This window comes from Bufo bufo, chromosome 2 (assembly GCF_905171765.1).
Source record: "Bufo bufo chromosome 2, aBufBuf1.1, whole genome shotgun sequence".
Classification (NCBI taxonomy): Eukaryota; Metazoa; Chordata; class Amphibia; order Anura; family Bufonidae; genus Bufo; species Bufo bufo.
In genome coordinates, this window is record NC_053390.1 from 651,490,086 (window position 1) to 651,506,829 (window position 16,744).

Consider the following 16,744-nt stretch of genomic DNA (forward strand, 5'->3'; position numbering starts at 1 on the left):
CAAACGGAGAGCCAAAACGCCAGTGTGAAAGTAGCCTAAGGCTGTTTTCACACTCGCATTTTGGCTTTCCGCTGGCTTGACGAATCTGAGCCAAACCGATCTGTCCTGGCACACAATGTAAGTCAATGGGGACGGATCCGTTTTCTCTGACACAATAGAAAACGAATCCATCTCCCATTGACTTTCAACGGAGTTCATGACGGATCCGTCTTTGTTATGTTACAGATAATACAAACGGATCCGTTCATGACTGATGCATGCGGTTGTATTATTGTAACAGATCCGTTTTTGCAGATCCATGACGGATCCGCCCAAATGGCGAGTGTGAAAGTATCCTAAGTGACTAAAGGGTCAATGTTTTCATTCTGTTCTAAACAGCAACCAGTTGAATAAAGGAACTTCTGTAATGGGGATAGATATCCACGTCTCTATGGCAGGAGCCGTAGATCAGTATTTCTCTTTCCTGTCTATGGGTCATGTCACGGAGGCTCGTGTAGCACGCAGAATGCAAATGATGAGGAGGCGAATTGAAGAGACAGACTGCATCCGCTACATGTCCTGTACTACTCTACGTTGTAGGCGCAAACCTGCACTTTCATTGCCTGTTCTACACAATTATACCCAAAACTGCAAAGCAACAATCTTGTCTAGCAACACAAAAAAACTAAAATAAAAAGTAAGAAAATAAAATGCAGAGCACAAATATATTTTATCTTTTTTTTTTTTCCTCATAAACCTCATCCTCATTTTTGGCATTTTGCTACAAGATCCATAGAAAGCTCAGATTTTGCTATGGAGGTACTGCTGGTATCCAGCATATGCGCACAAGGAGGAGAAACCATATTATTATTCCAGGACCCAATCCTCATTGTTTCTCCCCAAAATAAGTAGCAGGGCACCTAAATTTGCAGCAGATTTTTGCACAGCAGTGCTAAAAAGACATAACCGTTTCCACTGCATGTGAGCAAGGTTTACAGACAAGGAATATGGATTAATGTCAAATTTCATGCTGGTTTTGGTGCAGAAACCACACTGAAATCCATGTCAAATCTGACATGTTTGAATATAATCGAAAGCAGGCACGCTCAACCTGCGGCCCTCCAGCTGTTGTAAAACTACAACTCCCACAATGCCCTGCTGTAGGCTGTTCGGGCATGCTGGGAGTTGTAGTTTTGCAACAGCTGGAGGGCCGCAGGTTGAGCATGCCTGATCTAAAGACTATTTTTACACAGGCAAATGATAGGCCGAGTAAGGCTACCTGCACACGATGCATTTTATGTGCCGTTTTTACGTAGGTATTTTTGTGCATTAAAACCGCAGCGTGATACAGTACCAGCAAAGTGAATGAAATCTGACCAATGTCATGTACACCTTTCTTTTTTCTTCTGTGTGGAAATTGACCTGCTGTGTGGATTTTGAAATTCACTGCATGTCATTTGTTTGTGCAATTCTGCACCTTATATGCAGTGGTTTCCCTATAGACTTCAGTGTGGTTGTTAACATAAGCAGAAAATCCACAACAAAAATCGTGGACCTATATGCAGATCCACGGACAGGTCGTGGATCTGCATATAGGTGATATCAAGGCCAATAGATGGGATCAGTTGGTCAACATGTAGGTACTGGGCCAAAAGGATTGAGAAAAGAGAAGCGACTGCATTTTTTGAATTTACAAATGTAACAAAATCCCAACAAAATGGCAACCAGATTGTTTCCTGGTGCTTTGCATTCACTTTGTTGTGCCATATAATCCCTTTAGTTTAATAGGATTTTATACTTACAGACTGCATTTCGTATTGCCTATTAATGCTGCCACTTGGATAGCTTTGTGACTATAGTAAAATAAAATGGCGTATAGAAAATTGGCAGAGAAGTTCCTTCACGACCAATTATTAATGGTCCCTTTACATAGGATGATGTACAGGCAGATAGTTGGGAAGGAAGCGTTCCTTCCTGACAATCTGCTGATCGCTGGTGGAGGAGACCGGTGCATTTACATGCAGCAATCTCCTCCAGAGTATGGGGAGGAGCGATCACTAATGCGATCGCTCTTCCCCATAATTTCTCGTTGTTTCTCGGCAGCAGATCGAGTTCACATAGCACAATCTGCTACTGGGAAATGATGATCTTTTGTGCTACAGAAGATACAATTACGAGCATTTTTGCTTGTACATCGGGTAATTGGCGGTGCATTTACACTGCCAGATTGTCGCTAGCGAGTGTTACTGCTAACGCTGGTTAGCGATGATCTGTTCAATTGTTGGCCCGTGTACAGGGCCCTATAGGCCCTGATTTATCAACAGAGGGCAGTTTGAAGTTTGTCTTCACATTTGTCTACTTGTGTAAAGATAACAGCCTGTACGACAAATTTATGAAAGTGGCGCATAGCATTTGCTGAATTTAGCACAGGCCAGGGATCACATTCTGACTTATTTTCACCTGACACCGCTAAGGGTGGGTTCACACGTCCGCTTAACTGATCCAGAAGGCTGTGTTCTGGCAGAGAACAGCCTGCCGGAGTCCACCGGATACTGCCATTCACCGCCGGACCCCATTGACTATAATGTGATCCAGAAGGGATCTGGTGGCTTTCCAGCATAAGTGCCTGTTTAGTTGTGGACAAAAACCATTCCATGCAAAGGTTGTTGTCCAGCTAAAAGCCGGAACAGCCTGCTGGATCGGTTACACAGAGGTGTGGACCTGCTGTAAGGCAGGTCAGGAGAGGGGTGCAGTTGAGACCATCCCTATGATAAATAAGGCCAAAAACCACACAAAAGGGCACCAACAGCTGGATTTCTAAAGTTAGCTAAGCAGGAGCAAAAAAATGACTTGGCCTGTTGCAGGCTATAAATGTGTCTTACAAGTAAAACAGAAAAGCCACATTTTATTCCCAAGTAAAGAAAATCAGTTTGATAAATGAGGGCCATAGTGTCTAATGAAATATCTTGTATGTATGCATGGAATGTCTGGTGCTCGGGGCTTCATACGCTATATACAGGAGGCTTCGGGAGCATTATTTGTGTATTTTCTAGAATCATAGGAACCAGTGTGAAGCATACCACCGTGTATTGACAGATTGTGAAAAGGAACAAGGTTAACGGCAGGAGAGGAACAAACATGTTAGAAATGTAAAGGATTTAAACATGGCAGATGGAGACTCTGCAGTAACTTCTGATGTGGGAAGTTGCCAAGTATTTTCTAATGTATTAGGCTGGAGGAGGGGGCCTCCTATGCAGTTCACGTCTTTCCAGTGCTGGTGGCTGATACATACCCATAGGCTGCCACCTTCTATACACTAGACATAGAAGCCTTTTTATAACATGTAACCGTTTGAATTAAGTGTAGCCCATCGTAGGCCAAAGAATGAGTTGTTGGAATCCAATGAAACCTTCTATGTGGGAATGTGATGATGATGATGATATAGGTAAGTGATTACATTATTAGTTTAAAAAGATGTTTATTGGGCAAACTGTATAAAGGAGGCTCTAGTGCCCTGTTGGGCCACTTCTAGATGAGATATGGTTGGACATGCAGGTTCTGTATGGTATCCTGTGGCACATTTGCCCACACATGTTACAGCTGAGCTTGTAGATCCTGCACACTTATAGGTTGCTGAACCTGGTGTCCCATAAATGCTCCATTGATGATAAATCTGGTGACCAGGCGGCCAAGGAAGTGTTACAATCTGGGGGAGACATTCCTGGGAAGCCCTTGCTGTGTGTGGGGGAGCATTATCCTGCTAAAAAAATGACCGTTGGAAGCCCTGCCATGAGAGGGAACATATGTGGACACAGAATGTCCTGCACATATCGCTAAGCTATCCGGTGGCCGGGACCATAAGAGCGCACATAGGCTGATGCTTTTTCCTATATTGTGCAAGCACGACCACCACTGATGGATTGCAGGGTGGCCTGTAACCATGGAAACGAGCAGTGTATAATGTGATAGAAAAATGAATAAAGCCAGCAAAGGAATCAATATGGATAATAACAATACATTAGTGAGTGCCTTGTATTACCTTTCTCTACATGATAAATGCCACTAACTGAAGTGACACAACCCCTTTAAAGGCTATGGACACTTTTCACATGGAAACATTATTTTTCACATTATGGTTACATTAAGTTTCAGCCTGCAATCTTCATTCCATCTTTCATTTTCAGACCCCTTGATATGCATTTTGCAACCTGTCCCTCTATTCAGACTATTCTAACGTGGGTACCTCCCACCTATCAAGACGTGCTGGATCTGTGTGTAGCAGATGTATTCAGGACTTTTCTCTCCGCTACAAAAACGTTCTCCTGAACAGAAACCTAATGGATCCCAGTATAGTCAATGGGGTCTGTAGGCTCCATTCGCTTCAGTTAAGTGCACTTCCATTATTTTTTTTCTTCTTCTGCTCCTATAATGGACTAATGAACAGAAAACTGGGACCAACAAGCTACATAACAGGCGATAGCAGGACAACAGACAGGGTAAGGTCAGACATGACATTAGACACGGGTCAGACATACAGACTGGCAAGGACTGGACAGAGGACAGAACAACAGACTCGGATACTGGAACTTTTGCTGGGAAACATTGCTGTTGCAAAGCCAAGGGCCAGGATACACAAACCTATAGCTGAGCCCATTAGCCCACAGCACCCACTGGTGCACACAGACAGAAAGAGGGATTAACCCCTACATGGAGCAGAGCACACAGCACGCAAGACAATTAACCCCTGCCCTTCTGAACAGAGAGGAGAGACCTACCCAATGGACACGTTCATACGACAAAGTATCCGCAGCCAGTATTCAAAAAAGAGGCGAATATGCACTGCCACACCGACACATGGCCCCAGATCCATCCGGCAAGCAGCCCACACGACATACAATGGAAAACGTGAAGAGATGTTGTAACAGCTTCTTCTGGGCATTTATATACAGTATTAGGGCTCATGCACACAAACGCATTTTCTTTCTGTGTCTGTTACATTTTTATTTATTTTTTTGCGGAACCATTGATTTCAATGGGTCCGCAAAAAAAAATGGAAGTTACTCCCTGTGCATTCAGTTTCCGTATGTCCATTCCGCAAAAAAGTACAACATGTCCTATTATTGTCCGCATTGTGGACAAGGCTAGGACTGTTCTATTAGAGGTCAGCTCTTCCGTTCTGCAAAATACGGACTGCACAAGGATGTCATCCATATTTTTTGCGGATCCATTTTTTGCAGACTGCAACATATATACGGTCGTGTGCATGAGCCCTTCGGAAGGTGCATAAACAACACTTCCCCCATACACTGTTATGATTTATACGTGGGGGCATTCTAGGACCACCTCGCTGTCTCCTTGCTTGCTCTGTCAGTAGACCCTCACTGCCGTTTACTGGCTGGTTTCATCAGTTGGCAGGAAATTACGGATTCCCTGCTTTTTCTGAAGATTAAGTCATTTTAACGATTGTGAACCTAGCCTGTAATATCTTGTGATAATTATTAATATATTTGTATATGATACATTCACCTATGGGCAAAAGTATTTTTTGTCCGTGTCCGCTCAGTTTTTTCTTGCAGCACGTATGCAGAACCATTCATTTCAGTGGGGCTGCAAAGAAAAACGGAAATTACTCTATGTGCCGTGTCCGTATGTTCGCATGTTCCGCAAAAAATAAAACATGTCCCATCATTGTCTGCAGTACGGACAAGGATAGGACCATTCTATTAGGGGCTGGCCTTTCCGTTCCGCAAAATGCGGAATCTATATGGCCGGTTTCTGTGTTTTGAGGATCTGCAATTTGCGGACCACAAAACAATGGTTGTGTGCATGGGCCCTATAGCTCATTTACTTTAATGTATACTTCTCTTTGTTATGTTCTTTTCTCTGTAGTACATGAGCAGTAGATTGCTTAGCCAGAATATGTAACGCCCGTTGATTATTAGCCTAGCCCACCATCTGTCATTTTAAAGGCAAATCACGGAGCTGGTTGTAAATTTGTGGTCAATATACATTGTGTCCCACTGAGCTTCCTGGTATTAGCAGTTACGGTAATTAGTGTGTAAAATCTTCCCCTCCCTCCCCCCGCAGATGTCATGTGTCACATCAGATTTTGCTGGCAGAGGCCGTGTGATCCTAAATTCACTGTATCCATCATCCTTGTGCACAGTGGCTGGAGCTTTAGGGCTCATGCACACTAACGTATTTTCTTTCCGTGTCCGTTCCGTTTTTATTTTTTTGCGGACCATCTATGGAACCATTAATTTCAATGCGTCCGCAAAAAAACTGAAGTTACTCCATGTGCATTCCGTTTCCGTATTTCTGTTCTACAAAAAAAATAGAACATGTCTCACATCTAGTTGTTGTTTTCTTGTAAGACAGATTCAAATTCACTAAAACTAGTCTAAATAGTATGCGCATGAAAATGTAGCGCAAGTGAACTTTATTTTTGGCGCACATCTTCATGAAAATAAGCTAATTGTTGCACAACTCACCACTCAAAACAGAGACTGAAAAGTACACCAGCCCTGGGGTGGCGTAGAAATTAGACTGTTTTTACGACAAAATCTGGTGTAAAATAAGGCGCACCTACATAAATAGAACATAAATTAGGCACAAAAGTTAGAAAACTTCTGAATTTGTTTTAAAAGTCAAAATAGGCGCAACAGGCGGCAAATGAGACTCAAAGGGGTTATCCCATGACTGATGTAAAAAATAAAAATCAGACATCATATAGTCCATGAAAATCTCTAACCAGCCCTGTACCTCACATGGATCCAGAGATCTCCCCATTCATTGCTCTGCTAGATTTAAATCAAGCTGGCAGCTCAAGGGGAGTGTCTTTTCTGCTGCAGCTCAGGGGGCGTGTCTCAGCTCTCCCTATAACAGATCAGGAGGCAGTTGAAGGGTGAAACTGAGCATGTGCGGCCATCTCATTGAGCAGGACAAAGAAATAAGAAGTAAAAGTAAAACCGCAGGTGGCACTATACAGATCCATTTTATTGAATAACTCAGTGGCTATGCTAAATTTTTAATTACATGCGATTAGAAAAGTATTCAGATCCAGGTGCTGGTTTGAAAACCGTAGTATTTTTTTTTTTTGTGGGATGACCCCTTTAAAAAATAAGACAGTTGTAAACAGGCTTTTTACTATGAAAACAGGCGGCGACACTGAATGTTTCCTGTTACTGAAGAACATTTCTTTAAATCAGTGGATGATTTTAGGAGGACTCTGTCCAATTTCCCATGTTAGGCCTCATGCACACGACCGTATGTATTTTGCGGTCCACAAAATCTGATCTGCAAAAAAGTACGGATGACATCCGTGTGCATTCCGTATTTTGCGGAATGGAACAGCCGCCCATAATAGAACAGTCCTATCCTTGTCCATAATGCGAACAATAATAGGACATGTTCTATTTTTTTTGTGCAACGGAAATACCGACATGCGGAAACGGAATGCACACGGAGTACCTTCCGTTTTTTGCGGGCCCATTGAAATGAATGGTTCAGTGTACGGTCCACAAAAAAAGGGAACGGACATGGAATGAAAATACGTTCGTGTGCATGAGCCCTTACTCTAAGGCCTCTTGCACACGGCCGTTGTGTGCCCGTGGCCATATCACAGATGCGGCTCCTTCACTTGAATAGGTCCACAATCGCGTAGATTTGGAACGGAAGGATGGATCGGAACCTCATGGAAGCACTACGGAGTGCGTCCGTGGTGTTTCTGTCCGTCTCTGCACCGCAAAAAAATAGAACTTGTTCTATTTTTCTTTGCGGTGCAGACGGATCACTGACCCATTCAAGTTGAATGGGTCTTGATCCATCCCGGCCACTGGACGGACGTTGCCCGTGCATTAGGGACCGCAAATTACGGAACCACAACGGCCGGGTGCAAGAGGCTTAAAGGTGCCTACACCCCTTCAGTAGCTGTCAACCAAGCCTTCATTCAACTGACAGCTTTTATGTGTTTTCAGTGGGGAGAGTGGAGAAAACCAGTGTCAGGCACTTTTAGTAGTTTTTTAGCCAATGTATAAAAATTATGAAAAAATGTCTTGGATCAGTGTGCGGATACTAGAAGTAGGTTAATGGGAATTTGTGAAAAACTGTCCAAAAGAAACAGTCCTGGAAACATTTGCCAGTAAAGAGTACCCATCGCCTTTTAGGCTACTTTCACACCTGCGTTTTGTGCGGATCCGTCTTGTACCGGTTTTGTGCGGATCCGTTTGCACCGATAATGCAAACCCTTGTATCCGTTCAGAACGGATCCGTTTGCATTATTCTTTAAAAAAAAACCTCTAAGATCCATCGTGACTTACATTGAAAGTCAGGACGGATCCTTTTGGCTCCGCATCGTCAGGCGGAACATCAAAACGATGTAAGCAGCGTTTTGGTGTCTGGCTCCAGAGCGGAATGGAGGCTGAACGGAGGTAAACTGATGCATTCTGAACGGATCCTTATCCATTCAGAATGCATTGGGACTGAACTGATCCTTTTCAGGGCTCTCACAAGCGGCCCAAAACGGATCTCGCAAGCGGACCCAGAAACGCCAGTGTGAAAGTAGCCCAAGTAATCATAACAGTAGTAGAACTCTACCTTCTGCTGCTGTTCCTCTGTTATTTCTACTAGAAATTTATAAACGGGTTGTAGCCAGTTGGGGGCATGTTCTTGCACAGTCAGTGCTTATGGGATCTACAAAATGATGCTCCAAAGTTTATTAGACAGATATGTAAAGAGAGCTGTCAGATCCTCTTTAAAATTAGCACCTACAGATGTATCTAAATAAATTAGAACATCATTGAAAAGTTAATTGATTTCAGTAATTCAATTTAAAAAAGTCAAACTCGTATAGATTCATCATACACAGTGATCTATTTCAAGTATTTGTTTCTTTTAATGTTGATGATAATGAAAACCCAAAAGTCGGTATCTCGGAAAATGAGATTATTGTGATAACTTCAATATAGTAAACTCATGGGGTCACATTCTAATCAGATAATCAACACAAAACGCCTGCAAAGGTTTCCTAAGGCCCCTTTCACACGAGCGAGTTTTCCGCGCTGGTGCAATGCGTGACGTGAACGCACAGCACCCGCACTGAATCCGGACCCATTCATTTCAATGGGGCTGTGCACATGAGCGTTGATTTTCACACATCACTTTTGCGTTGCGTGAAAATCGCAGCATGTTCTATATTCTGAGATTTTCACGCAGCCCTGGAACCATAGAAGTGAATGGGGCTGCGTGAAAAACGCATTGCATCCGGAAGCAAGTGCGGATGCGATGCGTTTTTCACTGATGGTTGCTAAGAGATGTTGTTTGTAAACCTTCGTTTTTTTTTTTTTTTATCACGCTCGTGAAAAACGCATTGCACCCGCATGGAAAAAACTGAGCAACTGAACGCAATCGCAGACATAACTGACCTTTTTTGAGAGCAAAATCGCGCATTTTTAACGGAACGCATCTGGACCTAATCCGTATCGTTCGTGTGAAAGTTGCCGTAGGCTTCTTTCACATTAGCGTTAGGCATGTTTGCCGTGCTGCGGCCGCATCTCCTGCTCGTCCCCATTATAGTGAATGGAGCCGGGCCAGACTTGTGGCAGCACACGTGTGCAAGCGTTAGTACGGCTGTTCCCCTGCCGGGCAAGCCTAATGCTAATGTGAAAGAAGCTTTATATAAATCTGCTTTTAACTGTAGAAAACAGGTTTGTGGAGCAGTTCCATGAAACCTTTACATGGGAAACCGTGTAGAATCAATCTGTACAGGTAACATTTGCATGGTTACCATAGCAACCATTCACTGTGGACTGTGGTGTATCACATACGGAATACCCTTGAGAACATCCCATCTGCAGAATAGAAGCTGGCCTTGTGCTTCTGTGTTCAAGGCAGAAAATCAATAGCTATTTACGGATTATAAGACAGGTTGGCACTAATGGTACCAGCAGGCTTGCAGATAGCGGTCCAGTTGGAAGACAACTGCTAAATTCTGGAATTGTTAAAGGGGTTGTGTGGGTTCAGAGCTGAACCCGGACATAAGCTCCCCTTCGCACATTTAAGGCTTCGTTCACATCACCGTTCAGCCTTTCCGTTCTCCTGCTCCGTTATAGAAGCAGGAGAACGGAAAGGACGGATGCAGTACATAACGGAGCCTAAGGACCCCATAGACTATAATGGGGTCCGTTAAGTTTCCGCTCAGAAGATGATATTGGAGCGGAGACAAAAGTTGTGCTCGAAGGACTTTTGTCTCCGCTTCAAAATCATCTTCTGAGTGTAAACATAACGTATCCCACTATAGTCTATGGGGTCCTTCTTCTTTCAGGACCTGCTAAAGGACCTTTGACGTAGCATCATTCAGCGAAGGTCCTGCTGAATGAACATAGAAATCCTCTATCTTTATTCAGCAGGACCTGCGCAGACGTCACCACGATTACGTCATCAAAGGTCCTTTGGCAGGTCCTGAAAGAAGATGATGCCGGCGAACAACATTAATTTTTTATTTTTTAACCCCTAAATCCACATTTAGTAAGCATTCTGTATTAAGAATGCTATTATTTTCCCTTATAACCATGTTATAAGGGGAAATAATGCAGTAAATTGACTTTTTTATCAATTTACTTACATCAAGTCCTAGCAACCATGCGTGAAAATCGCACCGCTTCCGCACTTGCTTGCGGATGCTTGCGATCTTTACGCAGACCCCTTCATTTCTATTGGGCCTGTGTTGTGTGAAAAACGCTGAATATAGAACATGCTGCGATTTTCATGCAACGCACAAGTGATGCGTGAAAATCACCGCTCATCTGAACAGCCCCATTGAAGTGAATGGGTCCGGACTCAGTGCGGGTGCAATGCGTTGACCTCACACATTGCACCCACACGGAATTCTGGCCCCGTGTGAAAGGGGCCTAAGGCATATTGGTACAGCATAGACTTTTTCCAGGGAGCGGGTGCCCACAGAGAGGGCTCTGAGTGCTGCTTCTGGCACCCGTGCCATAGGTTCGCAACCACTGCCCTAAGGGATATTTGTCTAATTGGAAAGTCGGGTGACCGAGAGGAATCTTCATTATACAGTACAATTGGTTATTCATTGTAAGTTTGATCAATCAGATTCCTTATATTATGTGGCATCCCTCCATACGTTTTTTACATCTTCGTGCGATCAGATTGAATAGGTTCCATCTTGACTTGTGCACAGTAAAGGGTGTTTGTAGGTTTCCTTGACTCGTGGATGGGGCTAACGGCGTCTCATGTGGCGTTTCCTTCTGACTCAGCGTGGTTTTCCAGGATCTCAGCTGCTTCAGACCATAGCTGGTGTAGCAGGTGCATTGTGCTGCGTGATGTTGGTAAAGGGCTTTGTAATCCTTCTATTTAACATGGAGAACGAGTGGGATGACTGTGAATTTGGCGTAATTATGTGTAAATAGGAGCATCTTGGCACACATTACAGGGCTTCATCTATTCGGCGCACTTGTGCATGCTTTGAGCTCTCTTTGTTACAAGGGACCTCTTTATTTTCGTGATGAGAACGTAACACATCAATAGCTTTAAATGAATTATATTCGCCCTGATGCATCCTTTTTAACACTCAATATTTTGCAGATTAGGCTTTGGATCAATAATGAAAAGGCATCGCATGCTGAGAGTAAATGACTTGTTCCAAGAGTCTGACAATGAATTTCAATCTAGAAAATCAGCTGATGTCAGCATGCGTTTTAGTGGCTTTTCTCTGCTTCAAGATTTGTAAGACCAGTGTCGTAAATATAGGATCAAGGCGTTGTGCACTGACCTTCCAGGAAATCACTAGCATATTAATCATCCTTATTTTACATTTTCACAGCTCAATTCGTTTCATTTTCATTTGATTTCAAAAATATTATCTCCTATTAATTACTATGTAACAGTATATGATAATACTGATGATAATATATATAATCTTTGTTATAACAATTTTCTGAACGTTTATTTTTATATTAACGTGACATATCAACGCCCGGGGTTATAATATTGGTGGTTGTTTTCAATGGGCGGTCGTGCTGCCGTTCATGGAGCCAGAGGTTTAAAGCTATGACGCACCAAGAAAGGGCAAATCTTCCTTGGCAAGGTGTCTGGACCAACTCCACTGGCCAGTGTTTTTAGGTTTTGGTTCGATTCAGTGATTACACACCACAGACGGGTCAACGGCATTCAAGCTGTAAAACTGGGGCGGATTTTGCAAGGCGAAAGCCTTGTCTGAGGTTCTGTTCACACTAAGATTTTTGTGGTGTTTTTTTTTATACTATCTCCAGATGTTTGCTAAACGTCTAGGGGAATTTGTAATTTTATTTTTTTTTATTTTTTTTTAATATGAAGAGAAAAATTCCACTAAATAAGGTCTCATGCACACGACCGTTGTTTTGGTCCGCATCCGAGCCGCATTTTTTGCGGCTCGAATGCGGACCCATTTACTTCAATGGGGCCGCAAAAGATGCGGACAGCACTCCGTGTGCTGTCCGCATCCGTTGCTCCGTTCCGTGGCCCCGCAAAAAAAAAAATAACATGTCCTATTCTTGTCCGTTTTGCGGACAAGAATAGGCATTTCTACAATGGGCCGCCCGTTCAGTTCCGCAAATTGCGGAAGGCACACAGACTGCTTCCTTTTTTTTGCGGATCTGCAGTTTGTCGTGTGCATGAGGCCCAATGGAGTTGAAATTGTTCTACATTAGAACCTTTCGCCTTGTGTTTTCAGTGGCATAAGTGCACACAGGGAGAATATGCTGCAGAAACAGTTGACATTTGCAGAAAATGGATAAGATGTCACATAAAACATTCTGCATGTACCCCGCACAGAAATTGGCATGCATGCCTTGGCATGATTTCAAATCAGCTGCATGTCAATTTACTGTATGCCAAGGACTTCACCCTACAATGCATAGGCTAAAACCCGTGGCAAATCAACAGCAAAATCCATGACAAATCCTCGTTACTCATGTTGATTTAGCCATGAATTTGTCACCGTGTTTTCGATGCTTTTCCTCCCAGTTTTTTTTCTTTAAAAACCACTTCAGGCAGTTTGTAGGGAAATATAAAACACGCTACAAACAGAGTTTTTTTGTGGCAATATTCTTAACCTTTGGTGCATTTTTGGGTCTGTGATGTCCTTTTTGCAAAAACTAGGTGTGTTTTTGTTCATGTATTTTACCATAGAACTTGAAAAATGCCTTAAAAAAAACACATGAAAGGCAAAAAATGCATTTTCTAGGTTTCATATTTCTCATACACTTTACCACAAAATGCACCAAAAACTGCAGGTGCAAAAAACGGCACTAAAAGTGCAAAATTGCACAAAGCGCCACTGAAGACTGTTAGGCCCCTTGCAGACGAGCGTGTCGGGATTAGGTCCGGGTGCAGTGTGGCAAACTCGCGGGAGTAGGTACGCAATTGCAGTCAGTTTTGACTGCGATTGCGTTCCATTCAGTTTTTATAGCGCGGGAGCAATGCGTTTTGCACGCTCGTGATAAAAAACTGAATGTGGTACCCAGACCCGGACTTCTTCACAGAAGTTCAGGTTTGGGTTCGGTGTTGTGTAGATGTAATTATTTTCCCTTATAACATGGTTATAAGGGAAAATAATAGCATTCTTTAATACAGAATGCTTAGGACAAGGTCAATTGAGGGTTACATTTTTTTTATAAAAATTAACTCTCCTCCTCCAATTGATCGCGTAGCTGCCGGTCTCCTGTTCTTTCTTCACGACCTGTCAAAGGACCTGTGGTGACGTCACTGAGCTCATCACATGGTCCATCACCACAGTGATGGACCATGTGATTGGACCATGTGATCTGACGTCACCACGGGTCCTTTAGCCGGCGGCTCATGATTTAAGAAGTAAGAAGAAACTGCTACGCGATCAAGAGGAGGAGGTGAGTTAATTTATTTTATTTTTTAACCCTTTAATTGACCTTCTACTAAGCATTCTGTATTAAAGAATGCTATTATTTTCCCTTATAACCATGTTATAAGGGAAAATAATACAGTGAATAGACTTTCATCTTGGCAACCATGCGTTAAAATCGCACCGCATCCGCACTTGCTTGCGGTTTTCACGCAGCCCCATTCACTTCTATGGGGCCTGCGTTGCGTGGAAAACGCACAATATAGAGCATGCTGCGATTTTCACGCAACGCACAAGTGATGCGTGAAAATCACCGCTCATGTGCACAGCCCCATAGAAATGAATGGGTCTGTATTCAGTGTGGGTGCAATGCGTTCACCTCATGCATTGCACCCGCGCGGAAATCTCGCCCGTGTGAAAGGGGCCTTAGGCTATCTGCACACATAGCGGAATATGCACGTTTTTTCAGCGGGTTCCCTTGCAGAAAAAAACGCAGCATAGCACAGTACCAGTAATGCCATATTCACAGTGTTTGGTCAGTGATTTCCATCAGTGATTTTGAGCCAAAGCCAGGTCCGGCTCTAAACACAGAACAGGTGCAGATCTTTCCCTTAGGCCTCTTGCACACGTCCGTATGCCCTCCATGACATACGGTCCGTGAGCGGGCCATATGTCCCGGAGCGGCATTGATCGTGCGCACGGGAGCACACAGCATCATAGATTACAATGATGCTATGCACGTCTGGCCACCCGCGGGACTATTGTCCTGAACTCATAAGATCATATGAGTGCGGGATGCCCGACGTGCACAGCATCATTGTAATCTATGATGCTGTGCGCTCCCGTGCGCACAATCAATGCCACTTTGGGACATATGGCCCGCTCACGGACCATATGTCATGGTGAGCATATGGTTGTGTACAAGAGGCCTTATACCTTATGTCTATGGTGGCTCCAATCCTGGTTTTGGCTCACAATCACTGATGGAAATCACTGACCAAAGGCCTCATGCACACGACCGTTCAGTTTTTTTTGCGGTCCGCAAACTGCGGATCCGCAAAAAAAACGGAAGCCGCCCTTGTGCCTTCCGCAATTTGCGGAACAGGCGGCCTATTGTAGAAATGCCTATTGTCCGCCAAACGGACAAGAATAGGACATGTTATATATTTTTTGCGGGGCCACGGAACGGAGCAACGGATGTGGACAGCACAAAAAAAATTTAACTGAACGCAATCGCAGACAAAACTGACTGAACCTGCTTGCGAAATGGCGAGTTTTCCTGAACGCATCCGGATCTAATCTGTATCGTTTGTTTGCAATAGGCCTTAGGGTGGTTTCACAGACAGTGGGGCAGATTTACTAATAGTGTTGCACTTTGCACCTAAAAATAAGAATCACAGTCTTGGGCCACTTGCACACAAACGTTTTTTTTTTTTCCGTTCCATTTTTTTTCGTTCTGTACGCATACGGAAACATTCATTTTAATGGGTCCACAAAAAAATAAATGTAATGTACTCCGTGTGCATTCTGTTTCCGTTTTTTCCGTTCCGTTCATGTCCTATTATTGTCCGCATAACGGACAAAGGATAGTACTGTTCTATCAGGGGCTAGGTGTTCCGTTCCACAAAAACCGGAATGCACACGGACGTCATCTGTATTTTTTGCGGATCCTCTGTTTGCAGACCGCAAAATACAGAAAAAGCCATACGGTCATGTGTAATAGGCCTTACTATTCTGGCCCATAGACCTTTGTAAATTTGGAGTCTCATAAATCCTGCAATAGATTTATGCTAGAATTTCGTTCTTGTGCCAGAAATTCTGTCTGTGCACCAAAAAACTGTCTAGTGTAAGGTTACACCACATATAATGCTACCTTCACACTGGCGTTTCTGGGTCCGCTTGTGAGATCCGTTTCAGGGCTCTCACAAGCGGCCCAAACGGATCAGTTAAGCCCCAATGCATTCTGAATGGATAAGGCCTCTTTCACACGAGCGTGTCCGGATAAGGTCCGGATGCGTTGCGGCAAACCCGTGCGAGTAGGTACCCAATTGCAGTCAGTTTTGACTGCGATTGCGTTCCGTTGTTCAGTTTTTTATCACGCGCGTGCAAAACACATTGCACCCGCGCGATAAAAACTGAATGTGGTACCCAGACCCGAACTTCTTCACAGAAGTTCAGGTTTGGGTTCAAGGTTGTGTAGATTGTATTATTTTCCCTTATAACATGGTTATAAGGGAAAATAATAGCATTCTGAATACAGAATGCATAGTACAATAGGGCTGGAGGGGTTAAAAAAAAAATCATTTAACTCACCTTAATCCACTTGTTCGCGCAGCCGGCATCTCTTATGTCTTCTTCTTTGAGGAGTAGGACCTTTGATGACGTCACTGCGCTCATCACATGGTCCCATCACATGATCTTTTAACATGGTGATGGATCATGTGACGGACCATGTGATGAGCGCAGTGACATCATCAAAGGTCCTTTTCCTGTGCACAGCAAAGAAGAAGACAGAAGAGAAGCCGGGCTGCGCGATCAAGTGGATTAAGGCGAGTTATATTATATTTTTTTTTAAAAATTAACCCCTCCAGCCCTATTGTACTATGCATTCTGTATTAAGAATGCTATTATTTTCCCTTATAACCATGTTATAAGGGAAAATAATGCAGTAAATTTTCACGCAGCACCATTCACTTCTATGAGGCCTGCGTTGTGTGAAAAACGCACAATATAGAACATGCTGCGATTTTCACAACGCAAAAGTGATGCGTGAAAATCACCGCTCATGTACACAGCCCCAAAGAAATGAATGGGTCCGGATTCAGTGCGGGTGCAATGCGTTCACCTCACGCATTGCACCCGTGCGGAAATCTCCCCCGTGTGAAAGGGGCC

General features: G+C 43.5%; 1 protein-coding gene and 1 long non-coding RNA gene across 6 annotated transcripts in view; one reads left to right on the forward strand and one right to left on the reverse strand.

The window, feature by feature from the left end:
- Positions 1-13,183, reverse strand: part of LOC120990031 — a 36,450-nt gene extending 23,267 nt beyond the window's left edge. The window contains exon 1 of the long non-coding RNA XR_005776360.1: positions 13,089-13,183. This is a non-coding gene — a long non-coding RNA (uncharacterized LOC120990031). The remainder of the gene's footprint in view (positions 1-13,088) is intronic.
- Positions 1-16,744, forward strand: part of DCLK2 (doublecortin like kinase 2) — a 153,658-nt gene that overhangs the window by 42,297 nt on the left and 94,617 nt on the right. The gene's annotated exons all lie outside the window — the stretch shown is intronic.